Below are 19,278 nucleotides of genomic sequence, written 5' to 3' on the forward strand. Positions count from 1 at the left end.
ATTTGTTAAATTATTATCTTATGTATCCTGTGTCTTGTTTTGGAGCTTGAGGTCATAATTATATCCAGTCACCAGTCCAAAAATCCAAAGAGTTTTTCAATTCAGACTGTTTTACCTTGGAATAGTAATTGTTCTAAGGTATTACACTGCAAATTGGTAATTAGAGCCAGTTTATAATACAATTCCATCTTGTGTTTGTCTTGGGATAAGCTTTGGTTGAGAGTTTATTATCCTAACTACGTTAAATATACAAAAACAACCAATGAGTGAAGAGAGGTTATCAAAGCTTTTGATTTTGAAAATCTGTTCTTTGTGAAACTGTTTGTCAATCTGTTTTCTATGGGAAAACCAGTAGTTATAGATACTACTCCTTGTGCTTCTTGCTCAAAGATGAAGCAACATTACCTTAGTTCTATCTCCAAGTCCGTGGAGGCTATCATGAAGAGGTTAGAGGCACTGATAAAGGGATCTAAAGCTGAAAGAGATAGCTTGGGTACAACAGTTGAGTATGGAGGCCAGTCATATGTTGAGCCACCTGGTTTACGCCAAAGTGAACTCCAACTGAAGCTTGGTTGTTCAAACTCCTTTCCTGCCCTTAGAAGCAGAGGTAAAACCCTCATACTCCCTGATTTTGATGGTAGCAACAATAATAGCTTTTTCTCTTGGTTGTATGAACTCAAATGCTATTTTAAGAACCACTATCTGTCTGATTCAAGGAAGTGTAAACTAGTTGTGTCTTGTCTAAAAGGTGGTGCTTTATTGTGGTTTCATAATCTGAATTTTTCAAGGAGAATGGAAGGAAGGGGTATGGTTAAAACTTGGCCAAAACTTGAACACCACATGAGGAAGAAGTATGCTCCTTCATGTGTCTTGAATGAATCAGAAATCACTATAAAGTCCATAAGACAGAAACTTGAGAGTCTCAATGGGGATATCAAACCATGTGAAAATTATCAGCCTATATATGAAATGAACCTAGAACCTGAACTTGAAATTAATGAGCAAACTGAGGGGAAGATGGCTTGCCCACTTGATAAGTAAACTCTGTAAGTGATGCTTGCCTACTGAGGTGCTTGAACCCCATGGAAAATGAATCCCTGATTACTAACCATGAGGAGGAGGATGAAAATCCTAATATTACATCTTCTAAGCCCCAAAAACTGTCCAATACAAACCTTTCTCCCACCCACTGTGAAAACAAAGACCAATTCTCTAATTTGGGTCCTTTAGAGCTGAAAGTGGACCAAAGGTTGCCTGACCTTCAAACCTGGAGGTCTAGACAGCCCATGGTGTTGTTCAGGGAAAGAGATTGTTGGGATTCAGTCAGGGATAAAGTCAGGAGAGAGTCTTGGGTTTTTTCGCAATCAAACTTGCCAAACCTGGAACCCTACATCAGACCGGGCCATAACTTCAAAACCAACCATTTGGGAGATATAAGATGTGTTCTTCCTACCCCACATTTTCATTACTACATGCTAATAAGGCTGATGGCAAGTTTGGGGAAGATTAATCCTTGCTTACACTCCCTCACCTTGAGTAATGTTGTGCTGAACTTGGGAGTGCAAGGACAGGCAGGCTTGATAAGGTGCCTCTTAATGAGTATCTTGAGTGCCTGGTGGCTGCTTTCTACCTACCACCTTAACTGAGAAGGGAGGTCTTCAGTTCTAAGGCCTTTATGTTGAGAAATTCAGGGTGAAAATCACTTCAAGGTAGGGTCATAAGGCCAATATCAGGCCACGGCTCAGAGTTGGAAATCTTACCTGTATGGGACCTTGACAGCGGCAAGCTTGGTGAAACTTGTGAGCCCTCTTTTGCCTCAATGGTCACAAGCCTCCTGAGGAAGGGCCTTGATAACTCAACTCTTGAGGGGCCATGTGAATTGTTAACAGAACCCCATAACAACAAATTAATTCTGAAATCTCTGTGTTTTGAGATGATCAATGTTCCAAGTAATTGTGGAAATTTTTTAGGCTTACTTGGAATATCTTGTACAAATCATATACATGATCCCGGAGGAGTTTCAGGCATTCTGATTTTGTCCAATGGGAGAAATCAGCGGGGTTCAGACAAGAGCAGGCCACAGGCAATTGTGGTTTTGTCTAGGGAAGGAGATCAAGGGAGTTCAAGCAAGGTCAGGTCGCAGGGAGATCCTTGGGGTGTCACATACTCAAACATATCAGGCCTGACTTCAGGCATTAACCCACATTTAAACCTTGAACTCCGTGAAATGAAAGGAACCTCAAGTCCTCTTATTACACACCCACCCTTTCAAAACTTCAAACAACACATGACCTACCTGAAAAACACAAGAGTGGGATCATTTCTGAAAAGTGCACAAAGGGGTGAAACGGATCAAGACCTGAGAAGAATTCAGATTTTACAATTCCAAATAAGTGAAGCACGACCTCAGAATTTACTCAAATCTGATTCTTTTGAAGGGCTTGGTGATAAGAGACTGTTTGACCCAGGGGGAGCATTGCACCATGCTGCTCTTGAGTATGTTGATTGCACATATGAGTACTCTATGGGTGATGACCTGCAAATTCAGCCTGGGATTTAGTTTCTTAGGGAGTCAGTACATATCCTAAACTCAATTGGTCCAGGGGAGCATACTTATGGATAGGACCAGTCTTCAAGAGGCACAAGCAGGGGGAGGGGAAGTCTTAGAGTTGGAATCAGGGGTGATACAAGGTCACCAATGCCACCTACATTCCTGATTTTTAATCTAGGAAGAAATGACAAAAGACCTCACCCACAAACTGAGCTGAGTGCAATATGTTAGAGCCTGATTCCTGCTTAGAGTAAAGGAGCTTCTGTATGATGTTTGATCCAGGTGGGAGGATTGGTACTACCTTAAAGAAATAATCTGAGTTTGGAGGGTATCTTGCCCCAAGACAAGGGCATCTTATCTTAGTCTTTGATCCAGGGGAAGGATGCCACATTTAACCCTTGAAATGAGGAAATTCTTTTTCAACCTCTGCCCTCCAGATTTGAGGGCAAATCTTTTTCAACCTAGGGTGGTTGCAGCAGAAGCTAGGGGTAGGGGTCACTCAAATTTTGTAAGCCAAGAACATGCCAATGGTTGGTGCCAGACAATCCCTCAATTGAATGTACTTCACTCAATCAAAATCAGCTCAGGGGACATGAAATTCTCCCAATCAACATTAGATTTCCAGACCAAACGTCAGATGGCCACATATGGGGTTTTACTTCACTAAAATTCATGTTCTTTATATGGTTAGAATCTTAAGAGAGTCTATTTTCAATAGAGTTGCAATCAAGAGGATCTAATGTATGGATTTTTCAGAATCAAGTTTCAAAGACTGCCATGCTTCGAATGCAACTCATTTTTGAAAATGACCTATCAGTGTTCAAAAATTGATATCTCAAGATTAACTCACAGTTTTTGGTTAATTCTTTTTGAAGATGAAAGCTAGCTCCTATAAATTTCATTTGAGCTATCATTCATATTTTTAGTCCACTTGAGCAAGGAGATACAATTTTTCTAAATCATCACTGAAAACATAACAGCTACTGAACTGCCATTTCTGACCTGATCTTAATCAAAATTCCATATCTCAAGTTATAGGGCCTTGCTTAAGGTGACTAAAGTTGGAGAAGGAAGATGACTCGTCTAGCTACCACCTGGTGTAAGGAGACACCCTAGTTTATATTGAGCACTGCATTGTCCTGTCTTGGATGCAATGGCCTGCAACCTTAAGGGAACTGCCCAACTAAGGGCTCTATCCTATTTGCATCAACATGAAGGTCCTAAGCTATAAGAAGAGTACATGAGAAACTCTTAGATAAAGCTCCTAAGGTCAGCTGACTGAACTCATAAGTTCAGGGTCCAGGATCAGAGAAATAATCAGTCTTGTTCTTGTTAGAAATCATTATCTCTATACTTGACATATTCATATATGTATTGATTTTAATTTAGTCATAAAATTAAAAGATGATCTTATGCATGCAAACTATAAGTAAAATAAGGAAGAAATCTTCATTCTTACATGGATTTCGGATCAAAGGGCAGAAGAGAGTTCTCCTACTCTCTTGTTCTTGAGCTCTCCTTAATTTGATGAACAAGGATTCAAGTAGAGAATCCCTCCCAAGGTTTTATACCCAAGATAACAACTTAATAAAATTAATATTATAATTACTAGAACAATATTAATTTTGTATAAAAATTGACCCAAAATATTATTTGGTCTCTCAATTATTTCGGTTAAGAGAGAGGGAAGAGAAGGAAGATTTTATCTCTCTAAAATTCTAATTTTTAGATGAATGAATGAATGATACACTAAAATGTTTTGGTAGTGTATATTAGGTAAAATTGAGGAGAAAAACCCATTGTTTTCTCCTCTTGAAAAACCGGGTGGCATGGGGAGGAAGGGACCAATGCATGCACAAGGTGGTCTTCACAAGATTAAGTAGGGTTGCATGGCTAGGTTTAGAAGGAAATGATTATGTTTACCACTAACATAATCAACACAATATATTCCTAATACTCCCCTTAATTTTGGTACATATAGATAAAATGGACTCCATTTTATTTTTGTCAATTTTGTCAATTTGTCACATGTCACATGTCACATAAAATTGTTATGTATTTTTAACATATTAAAAATCAACGCATTAATAAAAATACGTCATATACAAAATCGACTTAGTAATTCATAATTACTTGTACCAAAATATTTTACCAAATATAAATCACAACATCTTGTATTTATAATAATTTATTCATTCAAATGCAATTGTTTCCTTAAACAATAATTTCATCTAAGTAATAAAACAATTCGATTACTTAGACCGTATATTATTTAATCAAATTACAATGAGACACGTAAATATTACTTCCAAAATCGTCCGTCAATTTTAAGTAATTTAATTGACCCGTATCGTCATACGATCAATTAAATGATCAATTAAGAATGTTACGCTTTAGGTATGACCTAAGGGGGTCAACTGGTCACCAGCGTCTCACGACAGTAATGTCAAACTCTAGTCAGCCAATCATTACCGATATGTGTGGACCAGTTTACAGTAAAATATTACTTCCCAATTTTATTCTTTAAAATGAGACTTAAACATGTGATCATCATGATCAACAGTTGTGATCGCATTATTGTCGGAGGACACATATTCCAACAGTTCTTGTTATCTAAAATTAATCTCCTTTATTTGATGAGGGTCCCAAGCTCTAACTCATGATGTTAAGGGGTACAGGATGTCCAATTCAAGCCTATAAATAATAATCAAGAAGGCCAAACACAAGCCCCAAAGGACCAAAAATGTGTTGCCATTTCAGGAAAGGGACAAGAATTCTTTACTTTTTTTTTCTGAAATTTCCAGCAGTCTGTTTTACATCAGCTTTACTTATTCTTATTCGGAGACTTTATGAATATTTGGCAACTAATTTTGTAAGGCTTTTGAGCCCTTAGGTGTTACTTTAATTTCAAGGGTAAAGATTAACTATAGAGCTCTATATAAGGAGCCTCATATCCATTGTACAAAGTAGACTTTTGATGAATGAAAAATTAAACCTTGGGAATTCTCTCAACTTTTAAACTTGTGCATTGCTGTAGTTTGAGTCCAGTGTTAACCAACTTGTGCCTTATTGTAGTTAGTTGAACAAAGTCTGTTAGCATAACTGAGTCAATCATGCGCCCTACCGTGGATTCATTCAGTTGTGTTGTTTTCAAGTTTGAGTCTTAATCCTGTGCCTTGCTATGGATTTGAGTCTTAAATTTGTTAAATTATTATCTTAAGTATCATGTGCCTTGCTGTGGAGCTTAAGTTCATAATTATATCCAGTCACCAGTCCAAAAATCCAAAGAGTTTTTCAATTCAGACTATTCTACCTTGGAATAGTAACTGTCCTAGGGTATTACAGTGCAAGGAGTATGTGCACATTAATGGACATGGTTTATTCGCTCTATGGTTTTGAGTGGGGCTTAGGCGGTAAGGCTGCGGTGCCCACTGGCGGTATGGAATATTTGTTGCGATAGATATCCTGGCAGGACTTTACCTTCGGGTTGATGGATGATTGGAGTTGGAGATGGGTGTGTGTGTATCTTGTACCTTGTTTTGTGTGTTGTTCTTCAGTTACTGACCTTGCGTGGTTTTGTTTGCCTTTCTTTCTTGTTATGTGTCTGCCGTGATCCATTATAGTGAGCAGTCAGTCTTAGCAGGTGTTGATATGTGGAGCTTATCTGGGTACGTTGGAGGGACGAGTCTTTCACCGAGTCTTGGCATGGAGTAGTATCACATAGTTGATAGTTGTTGTTGATCAGTTGTATCTTTTCTTTTGTTAAGTTAAACTTATAATAAACTTAAATAGTTCTTTTATTGACGTTATGATATATATACTATTCCTCGAGCAACCGAGATGGTAATGCCCGTATCTGCTAGGGGAGGTCTTGTTAAGGCTACTTGGTAGATGGGGGTGTTACAAATATGGTATTAGTAATATTTGTTAAAAATTCATTGACTTTTTATGATAAAAATTTGTAGCTAAAACTATGTTCTTAGTAAATATTTGTAAATTAACATAATTAATTTCTCAGTAAAAAAATAAAAAAAATACTCATTTTATTTCTTCTTACGATCTAAATTTTTATTTATCTCTCCAAGTAAAATACATTAAGGAGAAACATGAAAAATAAGTGAATTGTCGATTTAAATTCTATAAATAATACACTAGAAATTAAAACTCTATAAATACCGTGCATATATTGCACGAGGTCTATATTAGTATCTCTATAAATACCGCGCATTCATTGCGCGGGATCTAAACTAGTTGAATATCAATGATGATATTTTGCATTGTTTTTACATTTGAATCCCAATATAGTTGTCCATGTACATTGTTTTGACTCGTTATTCATGAAAACAAAGCTCATAACTCAAGTCTTGAACGTATTGAAATGCCTTGTACTAATTAGATTTGACAAAATTATGATTGGTAAACTACTTAAATTCTGAGGTCTATAGAGCTGCCTAGGCCAGGAACATCAATAAACTTGTCTCATTTGTCAAATAGGCTTGAGTATGGTTCTCCTTGTGGAATGTGTAATATCAAACTGCATAAGTGTGACATTAGTTTCTTAACTTTTACGTGTTCATATGATTGAGTACATGAGGAAAGGCAGTTCTTACCGTTCAAATAAGCCCTACTTTACCTTTTGTTTTGCCCGTTTGAACCCTTGTAGCCATTTCATATCCTACTTCTATTAGCTACAATCCTAGAATTTGTCTACCTTATCGGGACAGTCGCAGTTGCTTGTTTATCATGTCTATTTTGCTACTATAGTTCGGATTGGGACTATTATTGTCAATTGTGGGTGTAGTAGAATTTGTTAGCAATTGTGTTGTATCTCTTATGTTGGAAAATGAAGAAAAATATGAAGCAAAAGAAAAAGAAAAAAAAAGAAATTCGAAAAAAAAGAAAAGAAGTGAAAGAGAAGAAAAGAAACGAAGAAAAGAAAAGGAAAAAAATATGCTTCAATGTCATTTGTTAAGGGAACAGAAGGTTGGTTACTAGAGTTTAATGCATTGTTGGAGAGTAGTTCTTTTGGCTCTCATGTGTTGTCAAAGTTGAGATAATTTCTCTTGTTGAGACAATTTATGCTTATTATCATAGATTGGTTTTGGTTTTAGCGCTGCGACTACCGTCTTAGCCTCACATATCCATACGTGCCTTGGCACAATCCACTTCTATACCATTTAACCATTTGACACCTTATTGTTCTGGATACATGTACTTTTATCTATACTGTGAATGTGTATTAGTTGGAGAAATTTCTATCACATTAGATTGCATGCATGTTTCATAAGTTGAGTGAGTGTCTTGATTCTTCCTATCTTAAACATAAATCAGCTATATGTATGAGTGCATGAGTGAATCCGCGAGAATCCGACTAATTTGTTTTGCAAGATTGAAAGGTATTTGGCACTTGTCTATAGTACGGTGACATGAGACTTGAACTGCATTTTCTATTGCCCGTGCCTTTGAATTTGTTTTATTGGTACACCTTGGTCATAGCTTTGTTATAGATATGGATAGCTTGGGATTTGTATTTGCAGTAAACATTAGCTCTGAGTTATTTATTCGCCAATTGTATGGTTGCCTTATGTATTGTGTGATGCTTTACTTGGGGACAAGCAAAGAGATGGCTTGGGGGAGTTTGATGAGTCATATTTATATAAATTTATATGCCTCCCCTTAGTTACTTTTGATACGGTTTTCGTGCTAAATTACATTGTGTATATGCCATTTATATTAGAATATCGTTACTTCCGCTATTTGGTATTTAATGCAGTAATGATGCATTTATGGAGCAAAAGAATTAAATGTAGCACCGCGGAGATGACATGAAGGAATACACGAAGCATGGCACGGAAATATAGAAGAATAAAGGAAGAGAATTGAAGAAGATTAGATTAAGAAATGAGCTAAAACGAGAAGTACTCGATCAAGTTGACAAGGACTCGAACGAGTGTGTGTGTACTCGATGGATTTCCGTAGGACTCGATCGAGTATACCCCGACTTGATGACTTCCGCGCAAATTTCCTAAATCGGTTTATGTTTACTATAAATACCTAATTAGTGCCCTATTATAATTTACATCTTATTTTAACCTAAAAACTCCTAGAATACTTTAGATTCAGTTTATTTACGTATTGCTTCCGAATCTGTACTCCCTAATTAATTACGGTACTAATCTTTCTCTAGTTATTGATTAATTCAAAGTTCTTATTATTACAACTGTTTTATTATTGTTCATCTTATCATGTTCTTAATTATGCTTCCTTCTATCGTTATCATTGTTGTTAATATTAGTACGAGTAGCTAATTTCATAATTTAGGGTGAATGAGGATCTAGGTTGTAAGAAGGGGCACTACGTTAAATAAGACCTTCAATAATGGTCAAATAATGCAATTACCGTTTTTAAATAGAAACACGGGACCGTTATTGCAACGACGGTTTTTAAATATATACCACGGTTGTACATATAACACGCGACCGTTATATAACATCAAGAACCGTTATAAAATCTTTTAAGAAGCTGTTATTAAATCTTAAGCACGGTTTCAAATCCGTTGTCGTAGTTTACTATTGACAACGTCTTATCGTTCTAAAACCGTTGTTAAATATTATATATGATAACGGTTCATTTCGTTATCTTATTTAATTGAATGTCAAAATTTAACAACGGCTTTATTGCGTGCAAAACCGTTGTTATATTCATCTGTTGACAACGGTATGTAACCGTTATCTATTTTTGTTGATGAAATTTTGACAACGGTTCTACTTAAATAAACCGTTGTAAAAGTTTTGAACTCGACAACGATTATCGTTTGTTATCTTATATTTTTGGCGTTTTGAATGGGAGGGAAAATATGTCAACGGTTATTTATCTAAATAAAATCTTGTCAAATAATTGTTTGCAACGAGTTGTTTTTAACCGTTATCGTTTTTATTTTATTTTATTTTTTTTTTTAAAATGATTTTAACTTGTTCTAGCAGCTGCTGAAATGCTATTTTTTCAGCAGCGTTTGTAGCAGCAGCTGAAAAATAGCATTCCAGCAACTGTGAAGTGCAAAAATTTAATCCTGTATTAAAATATTACACCTTGTGATCAATTAAACCAAGTTTAAAAACAGTACAAATAGGATGATCAAAAGCCAAAACACAACTTCCTCAGAAAAAACAAAAGAAGTCAATACACAATGGCTCTATATATACACACTCGTACATAAAGCATGAGAAAACTATTGAGACTCCGCTAATGAAACAACATAACTAGCCCACATATTTCTCATCTGGTTGATGTCCTCTGGCGAATATTCTGGGGCTTTGTTGAGTATTAGTGGAAACCATAATTCAAAATATACATAATCAAAATAGATATAATACATGGAAGTATGCAGAATTGAACTCAATTTACGTCTGAAATAGTTTTTAAATCACACTAACCCGTATCGGAATGGTAGATAGTTTTTTGTTGATAACCTCCCACATGGACTGATAAACGTAAAGGCGCATTGTTTGTCATCTGGTGCTTTAGGAGACTATTATATAAATCACACACAAATCAGCTAAATTAGATAATCAACCTCTCGCAAAAACATAAATTAAATGATACGAGTAATTATTAAGAATACACTTACTAATGGCGTGATAAAATTGGGAACAACGTTGCTTTCATATTTCCCAAGTGGACATAATCTTTTTTTTTACTTCAAAAACACTAATTCATAAATACACACATGCCATTATTATTTGCATATATATGGCTCAAGTCATACAATAAAAAATGACATTATTGAAGGTTGTAAACGTACACAGTTATCATCCTTACACAACTGTCAGAGGGTTTGCCTTCACGAGAGTTAATCTAGTACACTGTTTTTATTTCCACTTGGATTGCCAGTAGCACCCAATGCTTCCTATTCAATTTGGGACATTGACCTGTTAGTTCATTTACACGCATTTAAGCATGTTAATAATAAATTTATAGAACCATGATTCATTACAATAATCACGTACTATACATAGATATTCTCATTGTAGGGGGCAAGCCATAGTTTTTTGGTCGACATCAACCGACGAGCGATACTATTGATTTTTTCTTCGTATGAAATTATGTGCACAGAAAACGCCTTAGGACTCAAGAATCCGTAGGTGTGAATTGGGACCTTCCACTCAGCGAACTGATTATTGAGGTACCTATTACGCCACATGGAATGAAGACTGTTATTGTAATTGATAATTTAAACAAACATCATTATTCGTAAATGTAAATGACTATATAGTTTTATTAATAAAACTTACTTCATCCAAATCAAAATGTGAACATCATCTAAATTGTCAAGGTCGACAAATTCCATCAGTTGCTTCGGGTCCAGTACGGCTATATCAGCTGCGCCCATAATTTCCTCTTCAATGTTAATCATGACTACATCCCCTCTAGGTGACTTCTTTCTGACCAGGTTGTGCAAAGCCTTCAAACGATTTTCATTTTTTCTTATATTCACACGATTCATAATAAGAATCATAAGCAGGCTTGACTGCAACAACTTTCGTTGACGTAGTAGTAATTGCTTTAGTTATTGCCATGGCTTTGCTTAACTTCTGCAAATGTAAAGATTAAAGTACTTACGATGTGTTAATATTTGTACCCTAATATATTTAAAGAATAAGTAATAATTAACGTCTGCGTATAGGTACCTCGGGGATGACAACATTGATGAGGTTGTTAGGCCATTGCACATAAGAGCTTAGGGCTTCTTTCAAATAAGTGATCTCCTCATTAGAAAATGGTACTTTTACTTCCCCATACTCGTCTTTATATAATTGGGACACTTCCACTTTCCTGCAATTGTGACAAAGGGGTAAACCATGAACCTTAACTTGTTGAAGCCGGTCGTAAGCGAACACGTATCCCCTGGCAACAACAACTTTCTGTTTCCCAGTAAATAGAACAGACGACAAGCCACCTTGCAATCGCCCTTTACGACAGCTTTAATCAATTAGTACACATACATTCACTACCTTTAATAAATTTCATAAGTAAAAAACGTGTACTGAGATGGCTAATTATAAACTAGCAGCTATTACCTTTTTCGGTGTAGAGAAGAACGTCTGATCATCAACTACCTCAATCTAATCATGTGTCACGGCCTTCCTGACTTCCTCTTCCTCTTCAACTGCCTGATATCGATCCTCGTCTCCCACCTCAGTCTCCTTTGCCATTTCCTTCTCCCTTGTCATGTCCTCCTCGGCTTCCTTCTGTACATTAACACTTGTCCATATAACACGTACTGATTTCCAAATCATATAACACATTGTATATATATAAGACATAAATATTATTACCTCTTTTTCCTCCTCCTCCTCCTCCTCCTCCTCCTCCTCCTCCTCCTCCTTCTCATCCTCCTCCTCCTCCTCATCCTCTGCTTCCTTTATGACCTCTTGAACCATATCCAACTCTTTTTCTGATGGCTTTTCCCCAGTTTCCAACATTCTCACCCTCAACCTGGATATTTTCTGTAGCTGTCTAGTAGAAATTAATGTCAGCATATATAGTTATAAATTACGTTGGTTCAAATACAGTATTTATAGATTACCTTCTTGGAATCATCACTACTTCGAGTAGTTTTCCCAAAATACTTAATGATACCAACATGCGTCGATACCCCTCTTACACGACCTGGATAACGGCGTAACAAAGAACCGTTATTATTTTGTGTTATACATACGGTCAAACAATCAATGTTGTAACTTTGAATCAGAAAAAGTAAATATTACAGGGCATGCATTAGTCAAACCACAAACACTAGAAAATCACAAATAATTAAACAATTTTTTTTTAAAACGGGTTCTGTCCAACCGTTGTTGATATATGTAATATGATAACGGCTTAACAAAGAACCGTTATCATTTTGTGTTATACATATGGTCAAACACGCAATACTGCAACTTTGAATCAGAAAAAGTAAAAATTACAAGGCATGCATTGGTCAAATCACAAAAATTACAGGGCATGCAACCGTTGTGTTTTTAGTCACTGGACAACGGTTTTTTGATAACCGTTTTGTTTTTACTAATTAGACAACGGTTTTTTGATAACCTACTCATTGGACAACGGTTTTTTGGATAGTCGTTGTAAGCTTATATGTTTAACACGGTAGAGTTGACCGATTCTTATTTAACTTGTACCGTTTCCACTTTCCAATTCTTAACTTGTTAAGTTTCCAATTCTTATCTTATTATTATACCGGTTTCAATTCTTACTATCTTATTATACCGTTTCCAATACAACCCAAACTCATTATAAGTAGAATTATAATTTTCACAATCTTAACTTGTACCGTTTGCACTTTCCAATTGTTAACTTGTTAAGTCCTCCATTAATTTTTCACATCGATTATATCGTCAAGTTCATCAACTTATAGTGGTTCATATTATTCATTCGTTGATGATGATGAAGCGTCATATGAACCTCTTGCAGGACCTCCAAGTAGATTTATGTACGCTAAACCCTTTACGTGCATTATTTATAATCTCCCGTATACAGAGGACGAGCATGGAAAGGCTATACTCTAGTATAGCCTTGACTGGTTAATAGGTTTGATTCAGTTAGCTGGATTGAATTTGGTTCAAACTATCTACCCGGACAATGATGTGCATGGTGGCTTCGGGCGGTGCGCCCTCATCGAGTTTGGTGGGGGTGAGGAGTGGGAATGCTTTCGTTAGGCTCGCAAACTTGAGCGGGCATTCTATAACAATGACTCAGCGAGATTCTGGTTTGAACACGATGATCAGCGGGTAGGCCCATATTTATGGGTTGCGAATGAATCTGACCGTCTCCTACTACTTCCGATTCTGCACCGCCAAGGTCGCATTGCCGAGTAGGGGACAGTGCCGTTGGAATGGGAAAACGACTGTGTGGATTGGGCTGAAGGTGAAAGAGACATATATGGTGATATTGTCTCTGAATTCCACAGGATGAGGTAACAAAAAACATACTCTCTCCATTCAACTCCACACTACACATTTGCTTTTTTACGTTTGTCAACGCTTGTTTTACGCGATAAATATCTTTAGCTTAATATTTTAATGTACTCCTAAAAAACCTAAGTCATTATAATAAAAGTTAGATATTTTTCTGGTGATATTGTCTCTGAATTTCAGAGGATGGGGTAACAAAAAACGTAACAAAAACCATAAATAATTAAACTTTAATTCAAACCACCACCATAATCCAAATACAACTTACAATGCCAGATAATAATTAAAGACTTAATTATTAGAATCTGATGAAATATTAGGATACTCATCATGAATTTCGGTATAGAGCAAGTCGTAGATCGGCCCTTCATTATCAACGGGAAGTGTAGGTGGAATGACCTCTTTCTCCCATGACATATGCACGGTGGAAAGAATGTAATGCTTCCTGCAATGTGTCAGCAGTTGATGATCAAGATGGGTCACAACCCATAGATAATGGCCTTGTTGTTTATCATCCGAATAAAAGTCCTCTTTCCCCGCATCTTCCCCCGCAAATCTCGCCCCGAATTTTCTTGCCTAACGAAAACTATCATGGCAGTTGGCTTCGTCAAACAGGATAAAAGCGAAGCCTACAAAACCTTGCTTGTTTGTAGACACAGGGTACACTTTTTTAACCGCGTTGAAACTGGAGTCATAAAGCATTTGCGTCAACCACCCAAAATTAGGGTTTAAACCGTTTCCATTCACACCATAATGATCCGGGAGATTATGGAGAATGCAAGTAAAAGGCTGTGCGTAACGAGAATGTGATTGTAGCTCCGACACTAGCCATATTTTTTTTAGGGAGAAATTAAAGAGTAAATGTTTGATAATTTAGAATTTGACCTAAAATATTATGAAGACATATTTATAGAATTATTTTGGTCAAATTGAATATTATTGGTCAAATTGAATATTTATTAAAGTTCTGATAAATTTTTGAATGCTGTAGTCAAACTGAAAAATCTAATCAAATACTGACAACGGTTGAATTGAAAAACCGTTATTTCATAATAGAAAATAATAACGGTTACGAAAATCCGTAGCTATAACATAACAACGGGTAACAAAAACCGTTGCTGGTGTTAATTTAGTAACGGTTTTCGAAATGCCGATATTTTAATCTGGTAATGGTTTTCTAACAACCGTTGATAAGAGTGATTCTATAACGAGTTTTTGAAAACCGTTAAACGTTTTTTACAACGATTTGTTAAGCAGCCGTTGTCAAATTATAATAACAACGGTTTTCGAGGGAAACCGTTATTTCTATTAGCGCGGTCTAGGTTTCTGCCAATATTTGGAAAACGGTAATCTAAGTGTCGTTATTAAATGCATTAAACCGTTATGATACGCTTCTTATTGATTGCCAGATTTGGCGTAGTGGGGGTAATTAATGAATTGTTAGTTAAATTGCTTCTTTGTTGTTGTTCAGTTGATTGTTGGAATTTAGTTGATTAGTTTCTGCAGGATTAATTAACTAGTGTTGCAAACTAGGATATTCACCGACCGGGTTAAGACTAATAAAGGCTACAATAACTGAATAGAATTAACTTAATGATAGCGACCGCATGTTAAGTTAGATCTAAAAGACATATTAGAATCGACCAATCATATGACCTTAAACAACATAAGTCGCTCTATCAATTAGTTAAAAGACACCCTCGGATAACTACCTAGTGAACTTGATCCCTAGACTTTTTAATATTATTAAATTTATCTTTTATTTACATCCAATTAGTTTTAGCAAACCAATCAAATCTTTCAAGAAAACGATTACTTTAAGACGGACTTAAATATCAACAAACTAGAATAATTAACTCGCCTCCCTGTGGATTCGGCCCTTCTTACCGCTAGCTATTAGTTAGTAGTAATTTAGGTTTATTTTGATATAGGTAATACGACTTTAGCCTTATCATGTACCTTATGAAATTAGTCGTTCGTCCCCCTAAAATTTTTCGCCCTTTTATATTCAAATTCTGACTCCGTCACTGAGCATATCTGTCTTCGGCTTCTTAGGTCGTTGTCACCTTACCAATTGCCATTATTTGTCTTTAATCCCTCCACGATTTCACTGATTAGGTTGGTCTTAATAAGAAGCTTATCAAGTAGCACATAAAATAACAATACTAATAATAATTAAAAAAAAAGCTGCAATTTGGAATTGTAATACTATTGACTTTAATTTGGAAGGTCATGCCTACCCCCATTTTTTAGAGCATCCACATTGAAGAGGATGGTGCATCCTCTTAGCACTATCTCTCTTCTATGAGGATGTCCTCTTCAATGTGGAATCAATTTGGACATCCTCTTTGGAAGAGGAAGAGGAAGACTTCCTCTATTTTTAGAGGAAGTTAATCCTAGGCCCTTGTGCCCATTCTCCCATAAAGTTAGACCATGTGGATTATAATTTATGTTTATAAATTTATCAACTATTATAAAAATAATTAAAATATAAAAGAGGAAGAAGAGAGGATCATTTTTGATGTGGAGAAAAAATGGAAGAAAAGTTAGAAGGAAGATGGTGATAGTGGAAAATGAGGTGTTAAAAAAATAGAGGAAATAAGAGGAAGAGGAGATACTCTTTAATGTGCATGCTCTTAGGGAGATCACGTAACGAACCTTTAGCCACGACCATCTTAGGACAACCAAAATTCATTGTTCTATTTCAGTTTTTGATTCCATTTGCATGTGCACTAAAGCACCAGATTTCATTTACGAATACAAAATGCTTGTTGACCTTTAGAAGATTATAGAAAATACGACGGGATCATAATACACAATTATACATTGTCAAAAACAAACAGAAATTATAAATTAAGACGATCTTACATTATAAGACTGTCCATTCATATAATAACATTATTTATTTAATGCTAGTATGCTACTAAATGAATTACTCCGTATCTTTTTAATAAAACCGTATTAAAATGTAAGATCGTCCAATTGTAGTTTGAATATCGCCATCGGATTCTGCATGATTGGCCCCACTTGGTTTGTAATTTTTTTGATACAATACTTTCTCACGTATAGTTATAGAATCACAAAATCTCATTACAGACGGGAGATATTCGTCTATAGTTATAGACAGACCAAATATTCACCCACTTTAAGCATAAGAGAAGCAACAAGTTGTATGATGGGCCCAAAAATGTGACCACTTAAAGTATATTTGACCCGTCTTTCACTCTAGACGGATATATCCATCTATAGTGAGACTAATTGTTATAGAATTTAGTAGACAAGTCATTTTACCTTTGAATTTGATAAATGTAGAGACTTCTATATAAGTAATATTTTAATGTTAAACTATTTTGTTGAAATTCAAGCTCAAAGCTAACACAATATTGATAAAAGACATACGAAACATACTCGTGTTATGTTTCAGAAATAGGAACATATATCGGATATTCGGATGTATTATCTCAGGCTTCATTTTATTAGGATATTAGGTCCATTAGGGCCACCTATCATTAGGGTTAGGTTATGAGTCATGAATTACGACGGCTACCGTCTAGGTTTAGAGTATTATGGTTATTATATATATCGATGTATTCTAATGGCAAACACAATAACATTCAATAATACAATTCTCCCTTATGCATTCATCCCCTCTCTATAATCTTAACATGGTATCAGAGCCTCTTTCTTGAGGACTCTAAAAACCGCTTCCGCATTCTTACCGGTGGGTGACCGGAAATTTACACCCACCGGTAGGGGATTTTCAATAAACACCGTAGAATGATTTTCTCAATCAAAAAAAAAAAAAATGTTTATCCTCCCTCATAAATTCAATTCGTTGATAGTTTCCAGAAGTCATTGGCATCCACTTGAATGGTTTCTAGGAGTAACATCCAATCATCATCATATAATTACATATGGCAAAATAAGGAAACCGTACCAAAGCAAGTCAGATCAAAATAATCTACCAAATAACTCTTCTTTGAAATTTAATTCAGAATCTTCAATTTTGATCGAGGTGGTACAAAAGAAAAATACTGGCGAGTTACGCATTTGAAAAAAAAAACTGGCGAGTTACGCACTGAAAAACTGGCGAGTTACGCAATGAAAATTGTCTGGCGAGTCCTATACGCAATGAAAGTTGTCTGGCGAGTCCTATACGCACCCCTTACCACCTTGTGAAGATGAGAAGCTTTATGAAGAAAGATCGAGATGAAGACGTTTTTTTATTGATTATGATTTTATCGTAAATCTCCAATCGTAAAGTCCGTACTATGTACTGCCTTTACGATTGCGGGAGGGTATTAGGATATTAGGTCCATTAGGGCCACCTATCATTAGGGTTAGGTTATGAGTCATGAATTACGACGGCTACCGTCTAGGTTTAGAGTATTATGGTTATTATATATATCGATGTATTCTAATGGCAAACACAATAACATTCAATAATACAATTCTCCCTTATGCATTCATCCCCTCTCTATAATCTTAACACATTTGTTATTAAACTTATGTGTATTTTTTTTCTGGGCTTTTTAAAGTTTATAAATTACATTTTAATTTTTTGCCCTCAAAAGTTAAATTTAACTAAACTTATATGTAATGTTTTTGAGTTATATTGCAATTTTTTGAGCTTAATATTCCAGTGAGTGAACTCAAAACCTTTATAGTAAAACTCATAAACTTTAAAATAACACTTAAAAACTTTATTATAATGTTCAGATCGAAACAACACAACTGATGGTAATACATCGAATGTATAATCTACTTACATTATGAATATGTTCAAACAAGTAAGATTGTTAAAATGATAAAATCATGATAGTTATAATTTTCTCCCTCATCCGTTTCATTTTATTTGTCGTTTTAGAAAAGTTCACATTTTCTTTTTATTTGTCATTTTAGTGTTTCCATGCATTACATGTTTTATACATTTTTCAAAATAAATAGTACTCCCCCCGTCCCGGTTAATTGTTGTCCTTTTGTTTTGGCATAAAGACCAAACAAAGAGGAAGAGGTCAATTACTAAATGACAAGTGGAACAAAATGAGTGTGAATGATCAAATTGTTCATCATGTTCATTCTTAAAATAGAAAGGACAACAACTCATTGAGACACACAAATATGGAAAATGACAACAAATAACAGGGACAGAGGGAGTAATTTACTTTTATTTGCAAAGGTCATTTTTTCGCTTAATTATTAGTGGAACTTTTTACAATAACTTATTAAGTTATGTGAAATCTTTTAAAACGACGAATAGAAAAACGAAGGGAGTTAGAAAAACAATCACTCCATTTGTTATTGTTTACATTATTGACAAAAAACTGAAATGACAACAATAAACTGGACTTGAAGTTAGAACTGAAAATTTCTCCAGATATAAGTAATTTTCTATTGCACACCGAAGATGACAAAATATACCAAAATGAAAATAAAATATGTAACTATTGAATAATACACCAAAAACGAAAGTGAAAAACATTTTGCCAGAACGGAGGGAACATTATTTATGGTAATTTGTGTTGATTCGAAAGTTTTAGTTGGGCATGGAATATAAGAGCATTCATAATGGTAAGCTAGTTGCTACTAGCTTACCATTGTCACATAAGATTTTCAAGCTACAACATTTTTAAGCTAGAAACTACTACAATGGTAAGCTATTAGTGTTGTGGCTTAGATGGGCCCATATGCACAACAACATTTCTGAAAATGCAATTGTACTTCATGCCTATTTCCAAGTGTATTAGTTTAGTTGGC

The sequence above is a fragment of the Silene latifolia genome, chromosome X (assembly GCF_048544455.1).
Source record: "Silene latifolia isolate original U9 population chromosome X, ASM4854445v1, whole genome shotgun sequence".
Lineage (NCBI taxonomy): Eukaryota > Viridiplantae > Streptophyta > Magnoliopsida > Caryophyllales > Caryophyllaceae > Silene > Silene latifolia.